Source organism: Pseudomyrmex gracilis, unplaced genomic scaffold, assembly GCF_002006095.1.
Source record: "Pseudomyrmex gracilis isolate BER0280 unplaced genomic scaffold, ASM200609v1 scaffold_1101, whole genome shotgun sequence".
NCBI lineage: Eukaryota > Metazoa > Arthropoda > Insecta > Hymenoptera > Formicidae > Pseudomyrmex > Pseudomyrmex gracilis.
The window spans coordinates 20600-37657 of record NW_018021685.1 but is presented as its reverse complement, the minus strand read 5'-3'; the positions used below and the strand labels follow the sequence as shown (position 1 = coordinate 37657).

Below are 17058 nucleotides of genomic sequence, written 5' to 3'. Positions count from 1 at the left end.
ACACACATTTTCATTTATCTTCCATATCTCCATTCAGAAACCACAAACCAAAAAACGCAATAATACTTTTTTTTCAAATATTTTATTTTGAATTGATTAAGATCAAAACAAAAGTGATCGGTATAGTCGTTCTTGAAATATTGCCCCGAGAAAATCTCCCCACTTCTCAATTGCATGAATTTCGCGTATAAGAGGCACAGTGTGCTCGCGCAGTTCGAGCGCCACTTCGTTGCGCGTGAACTTGGCGCGAGGCACTACCGTGCCTCTTGATAGTACGGTTTATATAAAGAATGATGATACAGTATCTCAATTTTATATATTAGTACTTTTGTTTCTTTTATCACTAGTTGTAATAGTGTTAAGTCTAAATTTAGTTAGTCTTTTATTTGGGTGGGATGATTTAAAGTTAGTTTCTTAGTGTTTAGTAATTTATTCTAATAATTATTCTTCATATAATTCTGGTATAGTAATTGTTTTATATAACCGGGTTGGTAATGGAGGGTCATTAATATGTAATGGGTTTATATTATTCTACGAAGGTTGAAGTATATTTATATTAAGCAATAATATGATAATTATATTAATACTTTTTAATGGGGCCATTACTGAAAAGGCTTAAATTCTCTTTTCTTTTTAAGTACTTCAAGCTATATCAGCTCCTACTCCTGTTTCTTCTTAAGTTCACTTTTCGACTTTAGTTACTGCTGAAGTGTATTTAGTATTTCGATTTAATGAATTGTTAATAATACCATAATTTTCTAATTTACTGTATATTATTTTTTTACTAACTATATTTATTGCTAGTTTATATATATAATAGCTAATTTTGAATTTGATTCAAAAAAGATTATTGCTTTATCACCTTTAAGGCAGCTGAGACTAATAATAATAATTTTAATACTGAGATTTAAGTATGTATTATTTTTTCATTCAAAACTTCTATTTTTAAGTCATTATTGTTTTTGTGTGCTGGATCTATAATTCATTTAATATCACATAATCACGATATTTGTTTTTATTGGAAAATAAATGAATTTATTCCGTTTATTGTAATAAGATTTTATATTTCTAGAAATTCTTTATGTAGAGTTCTTTTTATAGCCGGAGTTTATTCTAAAGACATAATTATAGAGATTATATATTTTAAAAGAGGAACTTTATTAATTGTAACTATAAAAGATATATTTTTGTGTTTCACTATGAGGTTACTATTCGTTTACTTTATTATAATTCTTTTGGAAAAATTAATTTTTATTTTTCGTGGTACATACTTACTTGTAGGTGAAAAATGAATTTGTATATATTTATTTTATTGATTATAAGAGTGATTTTTGGGTCATTAATGTCTTAAGTTATATTGTTTGATATTTCTTATGTGTATTTACATATTCTATTAAAAATGATTAACTTAAAAGCATGCTTAATTGGTATTGTTGTTGGGATAGTAATATATTTTTATACTTTTTTAAAATTTTAGTTTTTTATTTTATTTTAGATCTACATAATTATTTATATTTTTTTTGTTATATGTATAAACCTTTACTATTTTATTAATATAGGTCATTAGATTTTGATAGAAATTGAATTAAATTAACATTTAAGTTGATAGTTTGATATATTTTAGAGAGATTTAAGATACTTATACTTAAATTATTTTTTGTATTTATATTTAGTTATATTAGTGTTATTTACTTAATTATCGTTCTTAATATTTAATTTGTATGTAATTTAAATAGCTTATATAAGATTAGTATTGAAAAAACTAAAAAAGAATTAAAATATTTATAACTGGATCTTATACTGTAAATTAGTATCTACTTATAATTAATATTTAAATATATTACTACTTTTATATTAAAAATATTAGGTTTAATTTTAATTATATAAGTTTTATAAAATAAGAGATAAATAAATTTAAATCTATAGTTCTGAAGTTAGAAGCTTGATTTTACTTATCTCAATTTAATTGTGTAAAGTAAATTGGACAAAAAAGCTTATTAACAAGAAAAAATAAATTAAATCATATATTAACAATAAATAACTTCTACTTTGGTTTTAGTTAAAATTTTTCTAACAGATTATTTGCTACTTTTTTCTTAGGTCGAAATTAAGTGTATAACAATTATTCTATGAAAAGGTACAAAAAAATGGTTCATTTTTAATGTTTTATTGCATTTTATAAGGTAAAGTTTAACTAATGCCTCATTTATTTGTTAAATTTTTTATTCGATACTTTGTTCAAGGTACTCAAAGAAAAGGCCTAAAACTTAGATTGTGATAAACAATGTTATGATTATAATAGTATTAGGAGTTTTATAGTAATTTAATAATAGAACTAACGGTAATAATAGTGTAATTTCTACATCAAATACTAGAAATACTAAATCAATTAAGAAAAATTGTCTTCTTAAAAGAATACGATTAATAACTGGGGAGTCAAATCCACATTCAAAAAGGGATTTTTCTTCACGTGATTGGGATTTTTTGTTAATAGTAGATAAATTGTTACTACAGCTATGAGGATAGCTAATATGATTAGTAATATAGTAAGTATAGTAAGCATTTATTACTTATATTAGTTTAAAGAACTAAATTATCTAATTAAAAGTTAATGTAATTTTAATTATACTATATAACTTTAATTAATATTTTTATCAGTAAATTAAACTAAATAAAAATAATCATTCAACAGAAAAATAATAAATAACAAAAACGCTCAAAATGTAAATACAAATAAGCAAATAAATAAGATCACATCGAGCCAATAAAAAGATATTAATATAATAAAATAAATAATTTGCTGATCACGTTTTACATACAAATACGAAATATTTTGACTCTTAATTGAGCCTTATTTAGTCGTGACTATGACAGATAACGCAGTATACAATTGATGTCACAAAATTAAAGTAGTCAATGTTAAAAAGCAACGCAAAAGTTGGCTGTTGGTAGTAACGGATAAAATTACCTTAAGAATGACATTTAAGATGTCAGATAGTCAGACTCTAATCATACAACATCTACAAAATGTCAGTATCACGCTCTAGCTTCAAAACTAACGTGATGTAGAAAAGAAAAGTGGTTTATAGTAAGTCGATTGTAGCATACCATTAGAAATAAAGTTCCATTAATGACATGTAGACCATAGAAACTCGTGGCTACAAAAAAAATGTGGATACGTAAATTGAGTCAAAAATAATGAAAAACACTTCAAAGTATTCTGTAGCTTGAAGGCAGGTAAAATACATTCCTAATAAAAGTGTAATTACTAGGCTTATTTTTCTTTTTGTGAAATTTTTATTCATAATTGAATAATGTGTCCAAGAAATTAAAATTCCTGAGGACACTAAAACAATTGTGTTTAAAAAGAGGATGTCGTAAGGATTGCATGCTTTAATTCCCAATAGAAGTCATACTTGGCCATTGTTTATAGATGGAAAAAGAAATGAATGAAAATAAGTTCAGAAAAAGTACCTTACATATAGAGATAACTTTAAGGATAAGTGTTTTGAGGCTGTAAAAATGTAAGGAAATAAAACTATAAAATTATTGAATAAGATAAATAAAAATGTAGCATATAAAAGTATGATGTTAGAGAAAAAGTACTGGATAAGAACTTTGAATTTCTTAATGATAACAAACAGGATTCAGTTAATTATTATATATATTTGTGATGGACTTAATCAAAATGGTATTTGAAGTATTAAAATAAAAAGTATTATTCTTGTTCAGTTTAAGGAAAATGAGTTAGATGTTAAAAGGTCAAATACTCTAAATAGATTTGTTATTTTAAATATAAATTTGATTAAATTTTATGGCCATTGCGAGTAAATATGAAGTATGCTAGTTTAGTATAAATAAGATCATTTATAATTGAATTTAAAAAAAAATTTTTTTCTCGTTGGTGGGTTAAGTATAATAGAGAAATGAATTGATGAAATTAATAAGTATAATAAAACTATGTTTAAGCATAATAAAGGTATTCACAGTAACCGTCTTATCTCTGGTATATAAGAATAGTAAATTAAATATTTTAAAATTGACAATTTAATATTTTTATAAACAAACTCTTACATTAAAAATAATCTTTATTTTACTATAAGTTTATTTAAAAAATAAAAACTTATAATTCCAGTCATTAATTGAATTAAATTTACTATATGGCCTAACCCAATTATGAGTTTGATAAAACTTATTTTTTTAAATTATTAATTTTTGTTGATTCGACAACAATAGGTATAAATCCGTGGTTAATGCTGCAGATTTCTAACCATTGTCTACAAAATAATCCAGGTCCATTTATTCAGATTATTTTTTGATTTAGTCGGCCTAAGGTAGAATCTATTTTGATTCCTACGGATGGAACAGTTTATGAGTAAATTACATCTGTAGATGTGGTTAATCTTCGAATAGGGTATTTAAAAGGAATAACGCAACAGTTGTCAACATCTAATAGGCTGGCAGTAAAATTGTTTTCGTTTGATATAAACGAATCCAATTCTAGGTTTATAATATCAGAATATTCGTAGGATCAGTATCATTGCTGACTTAGAGCGTTATTGTTTATGTTGTTTATTAATATTTCATCTGTATAATACAGAATTTTAATATATGGAATAACAATAAAAATTAGTGTAATCGTACAAACAATAGTCTATAAGATTTCAATATTGTTTCTTTCTAGGAAAAATTGATTAGTAAGATTATTGTATCAGAATGATAATATAATTTAAAAACTTAATTTTGTACTAACATCTAAAACTACTATTGTAAAGTCGTGAAAAAAGATTATTATATCGTAGATAAGGCTAGTATAATTTTGAAGGCCTATGATTCATGTATTACTTTTTAATAAATTTTAGATTTTATATATGGTATCTAACACAATAGCACTTTTTCTGCCATATTAAATAACTTGTTGAAGGAATTTTATTGTAACTATGAAACATAGGAAAATAGGATGGTATTAATTTAATAAATAAATTTTGGTGGAATATAAAAATAATTTTTCGTTTGGATGCTAAAGATTATCACCTAATGAAAGCAAGTAAAATTAATCTTATAATTAAAATAAGTGAACCTCTTTGATTAAATAATACTTCATGAAATAAATGTGTCAGGGTAATCTCTGTATCGGCAAGATATCCCTCTAAGTCCTAAGAAATGGTGAAGGAAAATAGTTATGATTACAACAATAAATATTGTTAAAACTTAAATATTTAATCAAAAATTATATTGACAGCGTAACCAGTAATAAGAGGGAATCAGTGAATAAATCCTGAAATAATTGAGAATACAGCTCTTATAGATAGGACATAATGGAAACGGGTTACAACGTAGTACGTATCATGTAATACAATATCAATTGATGAATTTGATAGTATAAAACCAGTTAATCATCTTATGGTAAATATAATTACAAATCTCAAAGATCATAAATAGTGGAAGTTATATTTATTTTAAACAATTAAAAACTTTTTTAAGGCTCCGATGTTTCCAAACTAATAATAAATATATATTTGGTCATAAGAGCCGTTCGCTAGGTGTGCGGAAAATATACGTGTACATATATACATATATACGTGTTCACTTGTAAATTTTTACACATGAAATTTGACTTGTAATAACAATTCTAACATTCATATAGGATGCTATACTTGCATCTCGTATATGAGAGATCCCAAATACTCTTCTAATATATTTGTTTTATTTTTGTGCAAGGTAGTAATTTATCTAAAGATTTTAATTTCTGTGGGAACAGCATTGTTGCTAAGGTGAAATAAGCTCGTCAACATCTGTTCCTACTGAAAATATATAATGGGTTCATACAATAACTCCTAGAAACCTAATTGCTATTATTGCATAAAGTATTCCTGTAAATTCGAAAGTTTCTGTTTTCCTTTTTTTACTTATAATAATATGGCAAATTATTCCAAATCTTAGTAAGATTAAAATATAAACTTCTGGATGTACAAAAACTCAGAATAAGTGGTGATATATGATTAAGTGTACACCTTCTGAGAAGTCAAACAATGAGGTACTTAATTATTGATCTGTTGAGAGCATGGTGATTACACCAGTTAGCACAGGAAATGATAAAACAAGCAGAAAAGCTGTAATTAAGATAAATCAGACTATTAAAGGAGTTTTGTCTACAGAAAAATGTTTCTGAGTTATATTAATAATTGTAGAGATAAAGTAATAGCTCCCATAATTGAAGAAATTTTTGCAATATGTAGAGAAATATTGTTAAATCTACTGACAAACCTCTGTGGACCATATTTGAGGAGAGAAAAGGGTATACTGTTCAACCAGTTACAACACCGGAGCTAATAAATCTTTTTAAAGTGAGAAGGATAATAGACGGAAATGGAAGTCAAAATCTTATGTTAGTTATTTGTAAATAAGCTATGTCTGCTGACCCAATCATTAAAAAGACAAAGAAATTAAAATCCTCTAATTATAAATAGCACAACTATGAAAAAAATTATATTAAATGCGTGTTCTGTTACAATAAAACTATAAAGTTGATCATTGTTAATGATTGCTTCGCATGATCCAAGTTTAATTCAAATAATTATTCTCATTAATGACTCGATCATACCAGCTTATATGGCAAATATAAAGTAGAGAATTTCAATATCATTATGATTCGTTAACTATAGCCATTTGTTCATTATATATTTATAGTAACTTTACTATATTTGTAGTAAAATTAATTATAAAAATTAGAGTGCTATGTCTGATTTAACTAATAAATTGTAAATTTATTTAAGAAATACTTTTTTAATACTCAAGAAATTTAAGGGTATTTAATTTTTGAATGTAAGTTTAGTTAATAATCATTGTATATTTTATACTAAAAATTTTAAATTCCACATTTAAAGATATTAGTTTTGATTAAAATGTTTAAGATTTATAAAATAATTATTTCTTCAACTTTGAAGGCTTATAGTTTACTATTAACTTAAAGTTTTTAAAGTATTATAATTAAGGGCGTAAATAAGGGTAAGATAATAAAGGCAGAATTATTTAAATCAAAACTTGATTTTTTTGTGTAAATTTAGATTTCAAGTTTTTTACAAATATGGATCATGAAATTATTTTAATGTGGATAAATGTTTTTAACCAGGAATTAAATAAGAGAAAGATTATTAATATATCACCATTTTTGAATTTTTAATAATAATGTAAGTTGTGAATTATTTGAAGATAAAAAAAAAACTGGTGACATTTTTGATAAGTTTATTATTATTAATGCAAATATTAAATTAAAGTTTTTGATACTGCGTTGAAAAATTTGATTAAGAGTTTAGGTTTATTCAAAATTGAACTAATTATAAGTAAAATGGTAGAGTAAGTAGAACATTATATAAATCATATTTAAAGTTTTTCTTAAATAAGTATAATAATTTATCTTGTTTTATTACTGAAGGAATCTGTAATAAAGATTTTTATTCTTTTAATGTTGATTATAGAAACAAGAAAAACAATTATTGTTATATTTAAGAATATATAGACTATATTGTTATTACTAAGAATATAAAGATTGGTCTTGCAATCACTGTAAGGTAAAAAATATTTAGCGGATGCAATTTCTGAAAAGTTAGTAAAAGTGCAATTGCCTACCAGTTTATAAATTTGCTTAAAAAAGTTAATCATAAATAGAAAGGGGTGATTCCACCATTCAAAAATAAAGATAATATTACTATTAATATTGAATGTCTCGAATTTAAAATTACTGGGTTGATAATTATGGCAAACAATATAATTAAGGATGCTAGAACTTGGATTACAAAATAAGTAAAAGTAATTTTTTTTCTTTAATTATTATGAGTATGTAATTGATGAATATGACATTATTAATTTCTATAATAAATCAAATTTGGAGTATGCTGGATAATATTGTTGTTATTAAGGATGTAAAAATTAATAATGGTAAGATAATGATATTAGAAAATAACTTTATTTATAATTTCAAAATTTATTAAACATTAATATTTTGTAAGGTTTTCTTAATTATAAGTTTTTGAAATTTGATATTTTTTTACAAACTTTTGATTAAATATCGAACAAATCACTCCGAAGTTTTATATCAAATCTTGATATTCTGATATTTTTCTAATTGAGACGTGTAAGTATCGCGGATAGAAGTTTTTTATCCTAGAAAAGAATTCAAAAGTAGTATCAATTTTATTTTATTTTTTTCATATTACAGAAAACTCAACACAAAGTGCCACAAAATATACTGTAAACTTTACACACAGAGACGGAGAAATCACAGAAGATGCTCAAGGTGGCAAAAATGAAAAATTAGGCGCCCGCGAGGATAAAGATCACCGCCGTGCAGCTGCTTCGTGAAGCAAAAGATTGTGACTTGGATATTCTGCCTTCTCCTTCAAAGCAGAAAATTTTGGACCTTCACAAACTTGCTAATTATTACCATTAAAATCGCAAAGCGTTCGAAGATGTCATACGCAAGAATCGTATGATCATTTTTAACTGGATAAAGTACGCACAATGGGAAGAAAGTCAGAAACAGATTCAACGGGCGAAATCTATTTACGAGCAAGCGCTGGAGGTAGATTATCAAAATATATCTCTGTGTGTCTCAAATACATGGAGATGGAAATGCGCAACAAGCAGGTCAATTCCGCCAGGAATCTGTGGGATCGTGCGGTTACGTTGCTGCCACGAGCAAATCAATTTTGGTACAAATATACGTACATGTAAGAATCTCTGGAAAACATTGTCTGTGCGAGTCAAGTGATCGAGCGATGAATGAAATGAGAACCGGACGAACAGAGGCCTGGCAGACGAATATGAAGTTTGTGCTGCGACAAAGAGATTGATCGCGCCCGACAAATTTACGAGCGCTTTATTATGGTACATCCCGAAAAAGCATTGGATAAAGTACGGAGGAGCCTTACAGATTTATCAAAAGCGCGCGCGACGTTTACAAACAAGCGGCGAACTTTTTACGAAAACGAGGGTCTGGACGAGAAGTTGTTTTCTGCTTATGCCAAGTTCAAGAAAAATCAACGAAAACACGTTCGAGCGCGTATCATCTACAAGTACGCTTTGGAACATCTGTCAAAAAAAAGCAGTCAAGAAATTTCCAAGGCTTATACAAGGTTTATACAATTCACAAAAAAAAGTACGGCGATTGATTGGGAATCGAGGACGTGATCAGCAAGCGGAAACATCAGTACGAGCAGAGAGTGAAGGTGAATTGTCTACCTACGACACGTGGTTCGATTATCTTGTAAGTAAACCCAATGTAATTCACAAGACGTACGAACAAGCGATCGCTAAAGTTTCATCCACCAAGAAAATCAATGCTGGCATAGGTACATCTACCTTTGGATCAAGTATGTCATCTTTGAGGAACTAGAAACGAAAGATATCGAACGGTGCCGTGAGGTGTACAAAGTGTGCCTTGAACTTATACAGCACAAACGTTTTACTTTCTCCAAGATCTGGTTGTATTACGCGTACGTTGTCGTAATCCAACAAAAGAATTTCACAAAAACAAAAAACGTTGGATCTGGCACTGGGCATCTGTCCGACGGACAAGCTCTATCAAAGTTACATTGATGTGAAACCGCAGCTTGTGGAGTTTCGATCGATGTCGCAAGTTGTACGTGAAATTTCTTGAGTTTGGTCCAGAGAATTGCGCCACGGTGATGCGATCTGCCGAGCCGGAAACGCGTTTGAATGATATCGATTGCACCCGCGCGATCTACGAATTCGCCGTCGCTCGGCCGCAATTGAACATGCCGGGACTGCTGTAAAGATCGTACATTGACCTTGAAATTGCGCACGGCACGACGAAAACCCTTGTCAGCTGTTCAAGCGTCTAATCGAATGCACGTTGCACGTCAAGGTCTTGATCGTCTACGCCAAGTTCGAATTGCTGAACCCGCAGCTGGAAAACAGTCCCGACAACGTCGCTCTGGCCAGGTATATATTCGAGCGTGAAAACAACGCGTCGAGAGACAGCGGCGACATCGAGAGCCGCGTGTTGTGCTGGAGACTTGGAAGGACTTTGAGAATGAAAAAGGCATGAAAACTTTTGCCAAGATTATGTAAAAGATGACGCGCAAAGTAAAGAAGAAGCAAAGCATCGTTGAGGAGGACGAGAACAACGACAATTAAAAAAAAACTTGGATATGGAAGGAAAACACCATATAAATTTGCAAATCGTAAACGTTGTTCTCTCGCTGGCAAATTCAAAAAAGCACCAATAAATCAACACTGCGTTACATCAAATATACGTTTATTATGGTGCCGTTAATGCATTATTGTTTTGTTTAGTAACATTAAGCAAACGTTAAATTATGTTTGCTATAGCGGAATTGACACTGGCGTAAGCTTCGGTTACTCGCGCTCTTACGTATACCAAAAGATTCGCTTGATTGAAATGCGAGTGTGATTTGAGTCAACGGCGTTTTCTCGCGGACGGTACTTGTACGTTTGGATACTACCGTTAAACAAAAGATTCCAACAGTTTAAACGTTACGATCGCTACGCCTTCTCTCTTTGGACGACCGTCCGATTAAACGCGCGCGCTATACATGATGTCGTAAAACCGATTGTACACATTGCTGTTAAGCACCGCGCAATCGCCGCATCTTTTACCTAGATCAGTAGTTGCTGCTATGCATATCATATCATCAAGTTACGCGCGATTCCAAATGGATTTGTCGATTCAGGCGTCTACGTTCATTCCGCGTTTGAATTTTGACGCAAGTAGCGTAGCGACGTATTGACGCGCGCTTATAAACTCGCATCTAAGGACCGAATGTGCGCATCGCGCACCACAGAGCTTTTATGGATCGGTCATAATTGAGTGTGCAAAAAACCAATAGTTTTACCGTAATAGAATTTGTCCACTCTACACTTCATTGGTCCGAACGTATCACTACGCTGTTCGACAAACGACAAACCCGCTGCGACGACGTGACGCACATTAAGCGCAAAAATAAGTGATAAATCATGGATTGGGAGCACGTGGAGTGACTCTGATTGCCGAACAGTAACGTTAGAGACATGCAGGCTTGCAATTTAAGCAACGATTTGATTTCGCGTACAATCATGCACGTGTACACGTCTCCGTCAAAATCGATGTTCAGGTTGCCAAGATTATACGGCGACACGTGTATGGAATAGTTGCTCTTGTTTGATTCGGTAATGTATATTTGCAATACAATTACAACGCTACCGTTGTAAATACACGGATCGTGTTTTAATACAATTAAAGTTGAATGGTACGTCACAGCTCGCGTTCGCCAGACCAATCCGTGCATTCGTTGTCGTTAAGTCGAAACCGTACAAGGTTGTGATTGCGCGTTTCGTAGAAACTGAATAACGCACAAACGTGGTGACGCGGGAAGCGTATCGCGTTTTTACGCATATACGGCACGAGTTGATTGTAACCGCAAAATGTGTTTTGTTAACGGGTAAGTAGTCAGATAGTTCAAGTAGCTCTTGCTCGATTGCAAAATGTTCTTCAATGTACCGCCTTTCTCAGTGAACGAATCGATCACGGGACGCCCGCGTTGCACCGTTATCAACAGAGGCACGCTAGCGTATTTGTACGGTGATAGCGACACTTTCGCGCGAGTGGCGCCTAATAGCTCCACGTCGCACTTTGGCAGAACGTCTTAATGCTCGTCGTTCAAAGCGTTGTCCGTTGAAAAATTGTCGTCTCGGAACGTTTTGTCGCATTGTGACCAAACGGACCACCGAAGTCGATGTCTATATAATTACCGTAGTCGTCGCAAATTGACGCGCGATTGATTAAATCCGAACAATCGAGACAATCTGCTCAATCAGTGCGTTTTGATAGATTGACGCGATTCGCGCAATTGATGTAGTACGCTCGATTGTGGTACACCGAGTCAAACGCTAATTTCGCGGTTTTTCCGTTTGCTTCGACGACGCACTTACCAAATCGAGTTCTGAATCCGCGCAATCGCGTCTGTAGTCGTTGTCGAACAACGCGTTCTTGTTGCGTTGTTGCCAGTGCCGCTTTGAGCGTAGCAACACTTACAACCTATTGTTGCGTTATCGCAGTTGCGTGGATTTTTAGATTCGTTAGATACACGCGATCCAACGTATCGCGCTTTAAACAAAGTTGCTTATTTTTGTCTTATTTTTACCGTAGCTCGTGGGTAAAAGGTCCGATGTGACCCTCGCTCCGTTTGCTATAAGCAAACAAAAGATCGACGGTTTGTTTTAAGTTTACAACTGAGCGGGAGATACTCTTCGTTGATCGCATTTGCCGACGATTCGAAGTCGTACGTTTTAATGTGGAAATTGTAAATTTTGTCCCTTCGGTAGCAAATGCAAAAAAGGACAATGAATCAACACTGCGTTATATCGAATATACGTGTATTTTGGTGCCGTCGATGCATCATTGTTCCGTTTTTAGTGAGAGTAGTTACCTAATGTTTGATATGGCACAATTGATACTGGCGTTTACTCGCGCTTTCACGTATTACAAGAGATTATCTTGATCGATGCAATTTGTGTCAACGGCGTTGCATTCTCTCGCGGACAGTACTCGTTCAGATACAAACGTTGAACAATAAATTCCATCAGTTTAAACTTTATGATCGCGCCGTTCTTTTTCTTTGGACGACAGTCTGATTAAACGCGCGCGCTATACATTATATCGTAAAACCGATTGTACAAATTGCTGTTGAGCTTTTGTTGCGCGGCGTCGTTGTTGTGCAACGGCAACACATTGTATACGAAAAGTATTTGCAGAAGCGTAACGTGTCAATCGGAATTTTGTGTCGCATTGCATTGTTGTAATTAACAATAGCTCTACTGTTTCCGTCCGCCGGATCTTTGACGCTTGAGTTGTAGAAAGCATTTGGTAAAGTAGATCATGTGTCTCGTCAAATCTAGGTGTGTTATAACCATTGATGTTTTCTTTCGCTTGAACTTCTGCGGCGAGAATATCACTATGTCGGACGTAACTTAGCGCGGTCGTCAACGCGAAATGGCACTTGGCGCAGCATATCTACAACTTTTCGCGCGACCGCGATATCGGATGTCTGTTTTCGCGCTCGCTTCGCAAACGACGACGGTTGTTTTGTCGAACATTTATTGATTTCGACGGAACTCGCACGTTCACGCAGACATGACGAGAAACCGGAAGGGGTGGCAAACGTTTTGTTGCTCGATGTTGCGGTGACGAACGATAAGTTGGTCGCCGCCTCAAGGAAGGGTTCGTTGATCGATCCATGTTCAAAGATTCCGACGTGTCGATCTTACCAAATGAAACCAATCGCCGCAAGTTTCACCCAGTGAGCTTAAGTATTGTACCGTCAAACATATCTTATCTGTGACACAACAATCGTCGCCGTTGCAACCCATATAATCGTTCGTTGACGCGTCGGTACCAAAAGATTCGTTCGTCGAACTAAGATAATCGTTTGACGAACTAAGACGTTCGTTTGACGGATTAAGATGTTAGTTCCGCGGATCAAAACGTTTGTTAAATGACAGCTAAACGCAGCGTTTTGGTTCAATGCGTTGAACAATAGTAGAAACAACGACGCTCGTCTCGTGATTAACGCGAGTTTGGTCTTACGTGATTGATGTGCGCGCAAACAAACAATTATAGGTACGTGTTTACGTAATTGTTTGTTTGCGCGCGCGACGCATGGTTTATCGTTTCGCGCAGTTCAATCACGGGTTTGCCGTTTACGACACGGCGTCCGTCAAACATGCGTCGAAACGCGTGAAAGTTCAATTCTTCGGTTTCGATGTACCAAGTGTTAACGAGTACACGCGAGTGAACGTTGCGCGCTTTGACGTCACATTGAACGGAATGACCTGTTGTCGCATCACAAAGCGAACGTGTGCAAGCGAGTTGCCAACGACAGCGATGCGGTCGCGTCAATTAAGTGTAGTTTACGTCGTTATATTTGAAACGTTTCGTGCACGAACATAGCGCACGTTCCATGTCAAAACAATTGTTTTAATTGCGTTCGACCAAGACTCGCTATGTCCAACAATCTCCTGCTTCTGTGAGCCAACATTAGCACCGCGTACTCAAACAATTTGTCGTTGTTGTCGTTGCGTCGGTTGCTCGTTGCGCGCGTCCATTCCGTTGGTTCGCGTTACGATGTCGTCGCACTATTGGAGAATCGTCGTGTACGCTCGATCGCTTAAACGTTTATGCATTTGCTTGCTAAACGTCGCGATTCTGCGCTACCGTTCGGTTTGTCCATTATTGTTCGTTCATAACAACGCTGAGCGTTTGCTGCTTCGTTGTCCTGACATCGTAGAGCGTAACGCAATGTTTCGATTGCTACCGAATTAGCGACGTCCAATGCAAACTTTGAATCGTTTGCTACAAGCGCCACCACCATTTGCATATACAAAAAGGAATAGCCGTATTTCAGCACCTGGTCGACGAGATGTTAAACGCGGATCTTAATCTAAATCGCATCATCGTATTTGTTCTCTAACAAACCAACGTCGATTACGGTGCGAAACAGGGCGTGTTAGTTTCTCTTGTGCTTGGATCAGAGATGCCAGATCGCGCCGGACAGCATCGAGAGTATCGAAGCGGGGTATCCCCACCGCCTCGATGCTGTCGTACGCATACAAGCGAGAACCGCACACGGACGCTGTTTTCGCTTGTATGCGTACGAGAGNCTACGGCAGAGATGCCAGATCGCGCCGGACAGCATCGAGAGTATCGAAGCGGGATATCCCCACCGCTTCGATGCTGTCGTACGCATACAAGCGAGAACCGCACACGGACGCTGTTTTCGCTTGTATGCGTACGAGAGCATCGAAGGCGGTGGGGATACCCCGCTTCGATACTTTCGATGCTGTCCGGCGCGATCTGGCATTTCTGGCTTGGATTGCTATCGTCGCAATTGATCGATTGAGATCAATGTTTCCGCGTTGTACGTTTTGTCGATTACAACGCCACGCGCCGCGTCGTACGTTTTGCTAATTGGAACACCACGCGTCGCGTTGTATCGCGATTCGACAATGCTTTTTGTAGATGTTAACTCCGCGCGTTAAACGGTATGATTCAACGTAGCGTACGTTGTCCCACGCCTCGTCGATTCTGTGCAAATCGTTGCGCGAGTCATCAATAGTAGAACCGCGCGCATTGTCGAGCGTTCAAGCGATCTGTTGGTTCTGTGCAAATCGTTCAATTGGGAACAGTATCGAACAATACTAAATCAAGCGCGCTTTTCGAAGCGAAATTGTTTACATCAAGTGTGCGATGTTGTGCGAAGTGTCCGTTATTTTCTTATTCTACCGCCACCGTTTGAAGTAAAGGCGACACTTGTTTTTTTGACGAATTTTGTGATACGCGCTATTGATTCATCGCGGAAACATTGCGCGAAAAGTGGATAACGGTGGACAAGTACCAATCAAAAGTTTGCACGTACCATTGCGTTTTGTTTCTTTTGAACAAATACGTCGTCGAGTTGTTTAAGCACCGTCGCGGATTTGTACTGCGCACAGCAAACTGTTCATCCAACGCGGTCATGTCAAATTTGTTGCACAACACAGGCACGTTTATCGTCGCAGGAATCTTCACCTTTGCGTATTCGATCGGTTGTATTATGAGTGCACCGTCAACTAATGAATTTTCTTTGATCAAATTGTACATTCGCGCAACCGTTTGTCGAGTGAACGTTTCGTGCACATTTCTAAACCGTACACGGTTTGGAAATTGTCGGAGCAATTTCGTTGGCGACGATTTCAATTCCTCGCGCATCGCCGTTACCATCGAACTCGATGTCCACCGGAACGAACGTTTTCGCTAAGTGTCCGTCGTCGTTTTCGCTAAGTATCAATTGCAGCCGTCGTTACGTCGCGTATCAAATTTGTTCCAAAACGACGGAAGTACGTTCGGAATGCGAATCGCTTGTATACTTTTCTTTGCGGATACGCAGTTGCGCAACGAACGTATTGGTAAATTTCGTTCGGCTGATTTTGATCCACCGAAGCGACACTAGCGATCGTTTGCGGTTGCTGCAAAGGCGCGACAAGCTTCGCAAGTAGACGCTTTCCACAATAGCAATATTTTGATATATCTCCTCAAATGCACGTTGTGTTACGTCCCGGTCGATCGCGGCTACTAGAAATAAAAAGGGAAATTTGTTCTTTGACCATCAAATGAGAGTTACCGCTCATTTTGTGTAGAAACCCAAAATTGCTTGCGGCAAGTGAATCACTTTCGAAGAAATAAAAGGAACTATACACAATGACGGTGTTATACGTGATTTCCAGAGAAAATGAACACTGTTTAGTCGTTACGATTGCGTGTTCCGATCAAGGTGAGTTGAACGACAATGTAGGTGTTTTTTATCGCTCTTATCTGTATCGTATCTCTACATGTAAATATATGTTTATTACAATGTTTTCCATAAAGATCGATCGATCGCGCATCGAAACAATTAACGTTGCGAGCAGCAGCGGGCGATTATCGACAGCGTCGTGGAGTAAGCACTCGAAGCAAACTCGACGCGTGACGTTAACGGAACTGTGCGACCGAAGACTTCGGGAAGCGGAGTTGAGGTCGTCCAACTTTTACATGAATTGGTTGATTCTGAGTTGGACCGGCAGTTCGACGCGGCCGTCTCCACAGCGGCAGCGCGACTCCATAAATTCGAACGGTTTTTAGCAGGAAGGGAAGAACTCCAACTGTCGTCGCTCCCCTGAAAAAAAAACAGAAGCTAGAAAACGCAAAAAACTAGTGCAGCAGCTATTCAAGAGCGCTAAGACATACAGGGTCCGCCACTTAAATCCGGACAAAAATTTTTTTCTCGAAAAAGTTGTTTATTACAGAAAATATGAAAAAACATAAATAGACTGCTTTATAGCTGGGTTAAGGGATCTTTTCTGAGACATTTTACTCAATGTNTCCGCCCTGCGCCTCGATCACCGCTTCAATCCTATTCCGAAAGCGCGAGCATGCCGTCTGCAATTGCGCACGGTCCATTTTTATGAATGCCGCTTCAATAGCGGCTTGGAGAGAGGCTACATTAAGGTGTCTGGCTTTGTTAC

The 17058-nt window shown here is 34.9% G+C and overlaps 1 pseudogene; it reads left to right on the top strand.

The window, feature by feature from the left end:
• The first annotated feature begins 8267 nt into the window (after positions 1 to 8267).
• Positions 8268 to 10158, top strand: LOC109861866 (annotated as a pseudogene).
• The last annotated feature ends 6900 nt before the right edge of the window (positions 10159 to 17058 follow it).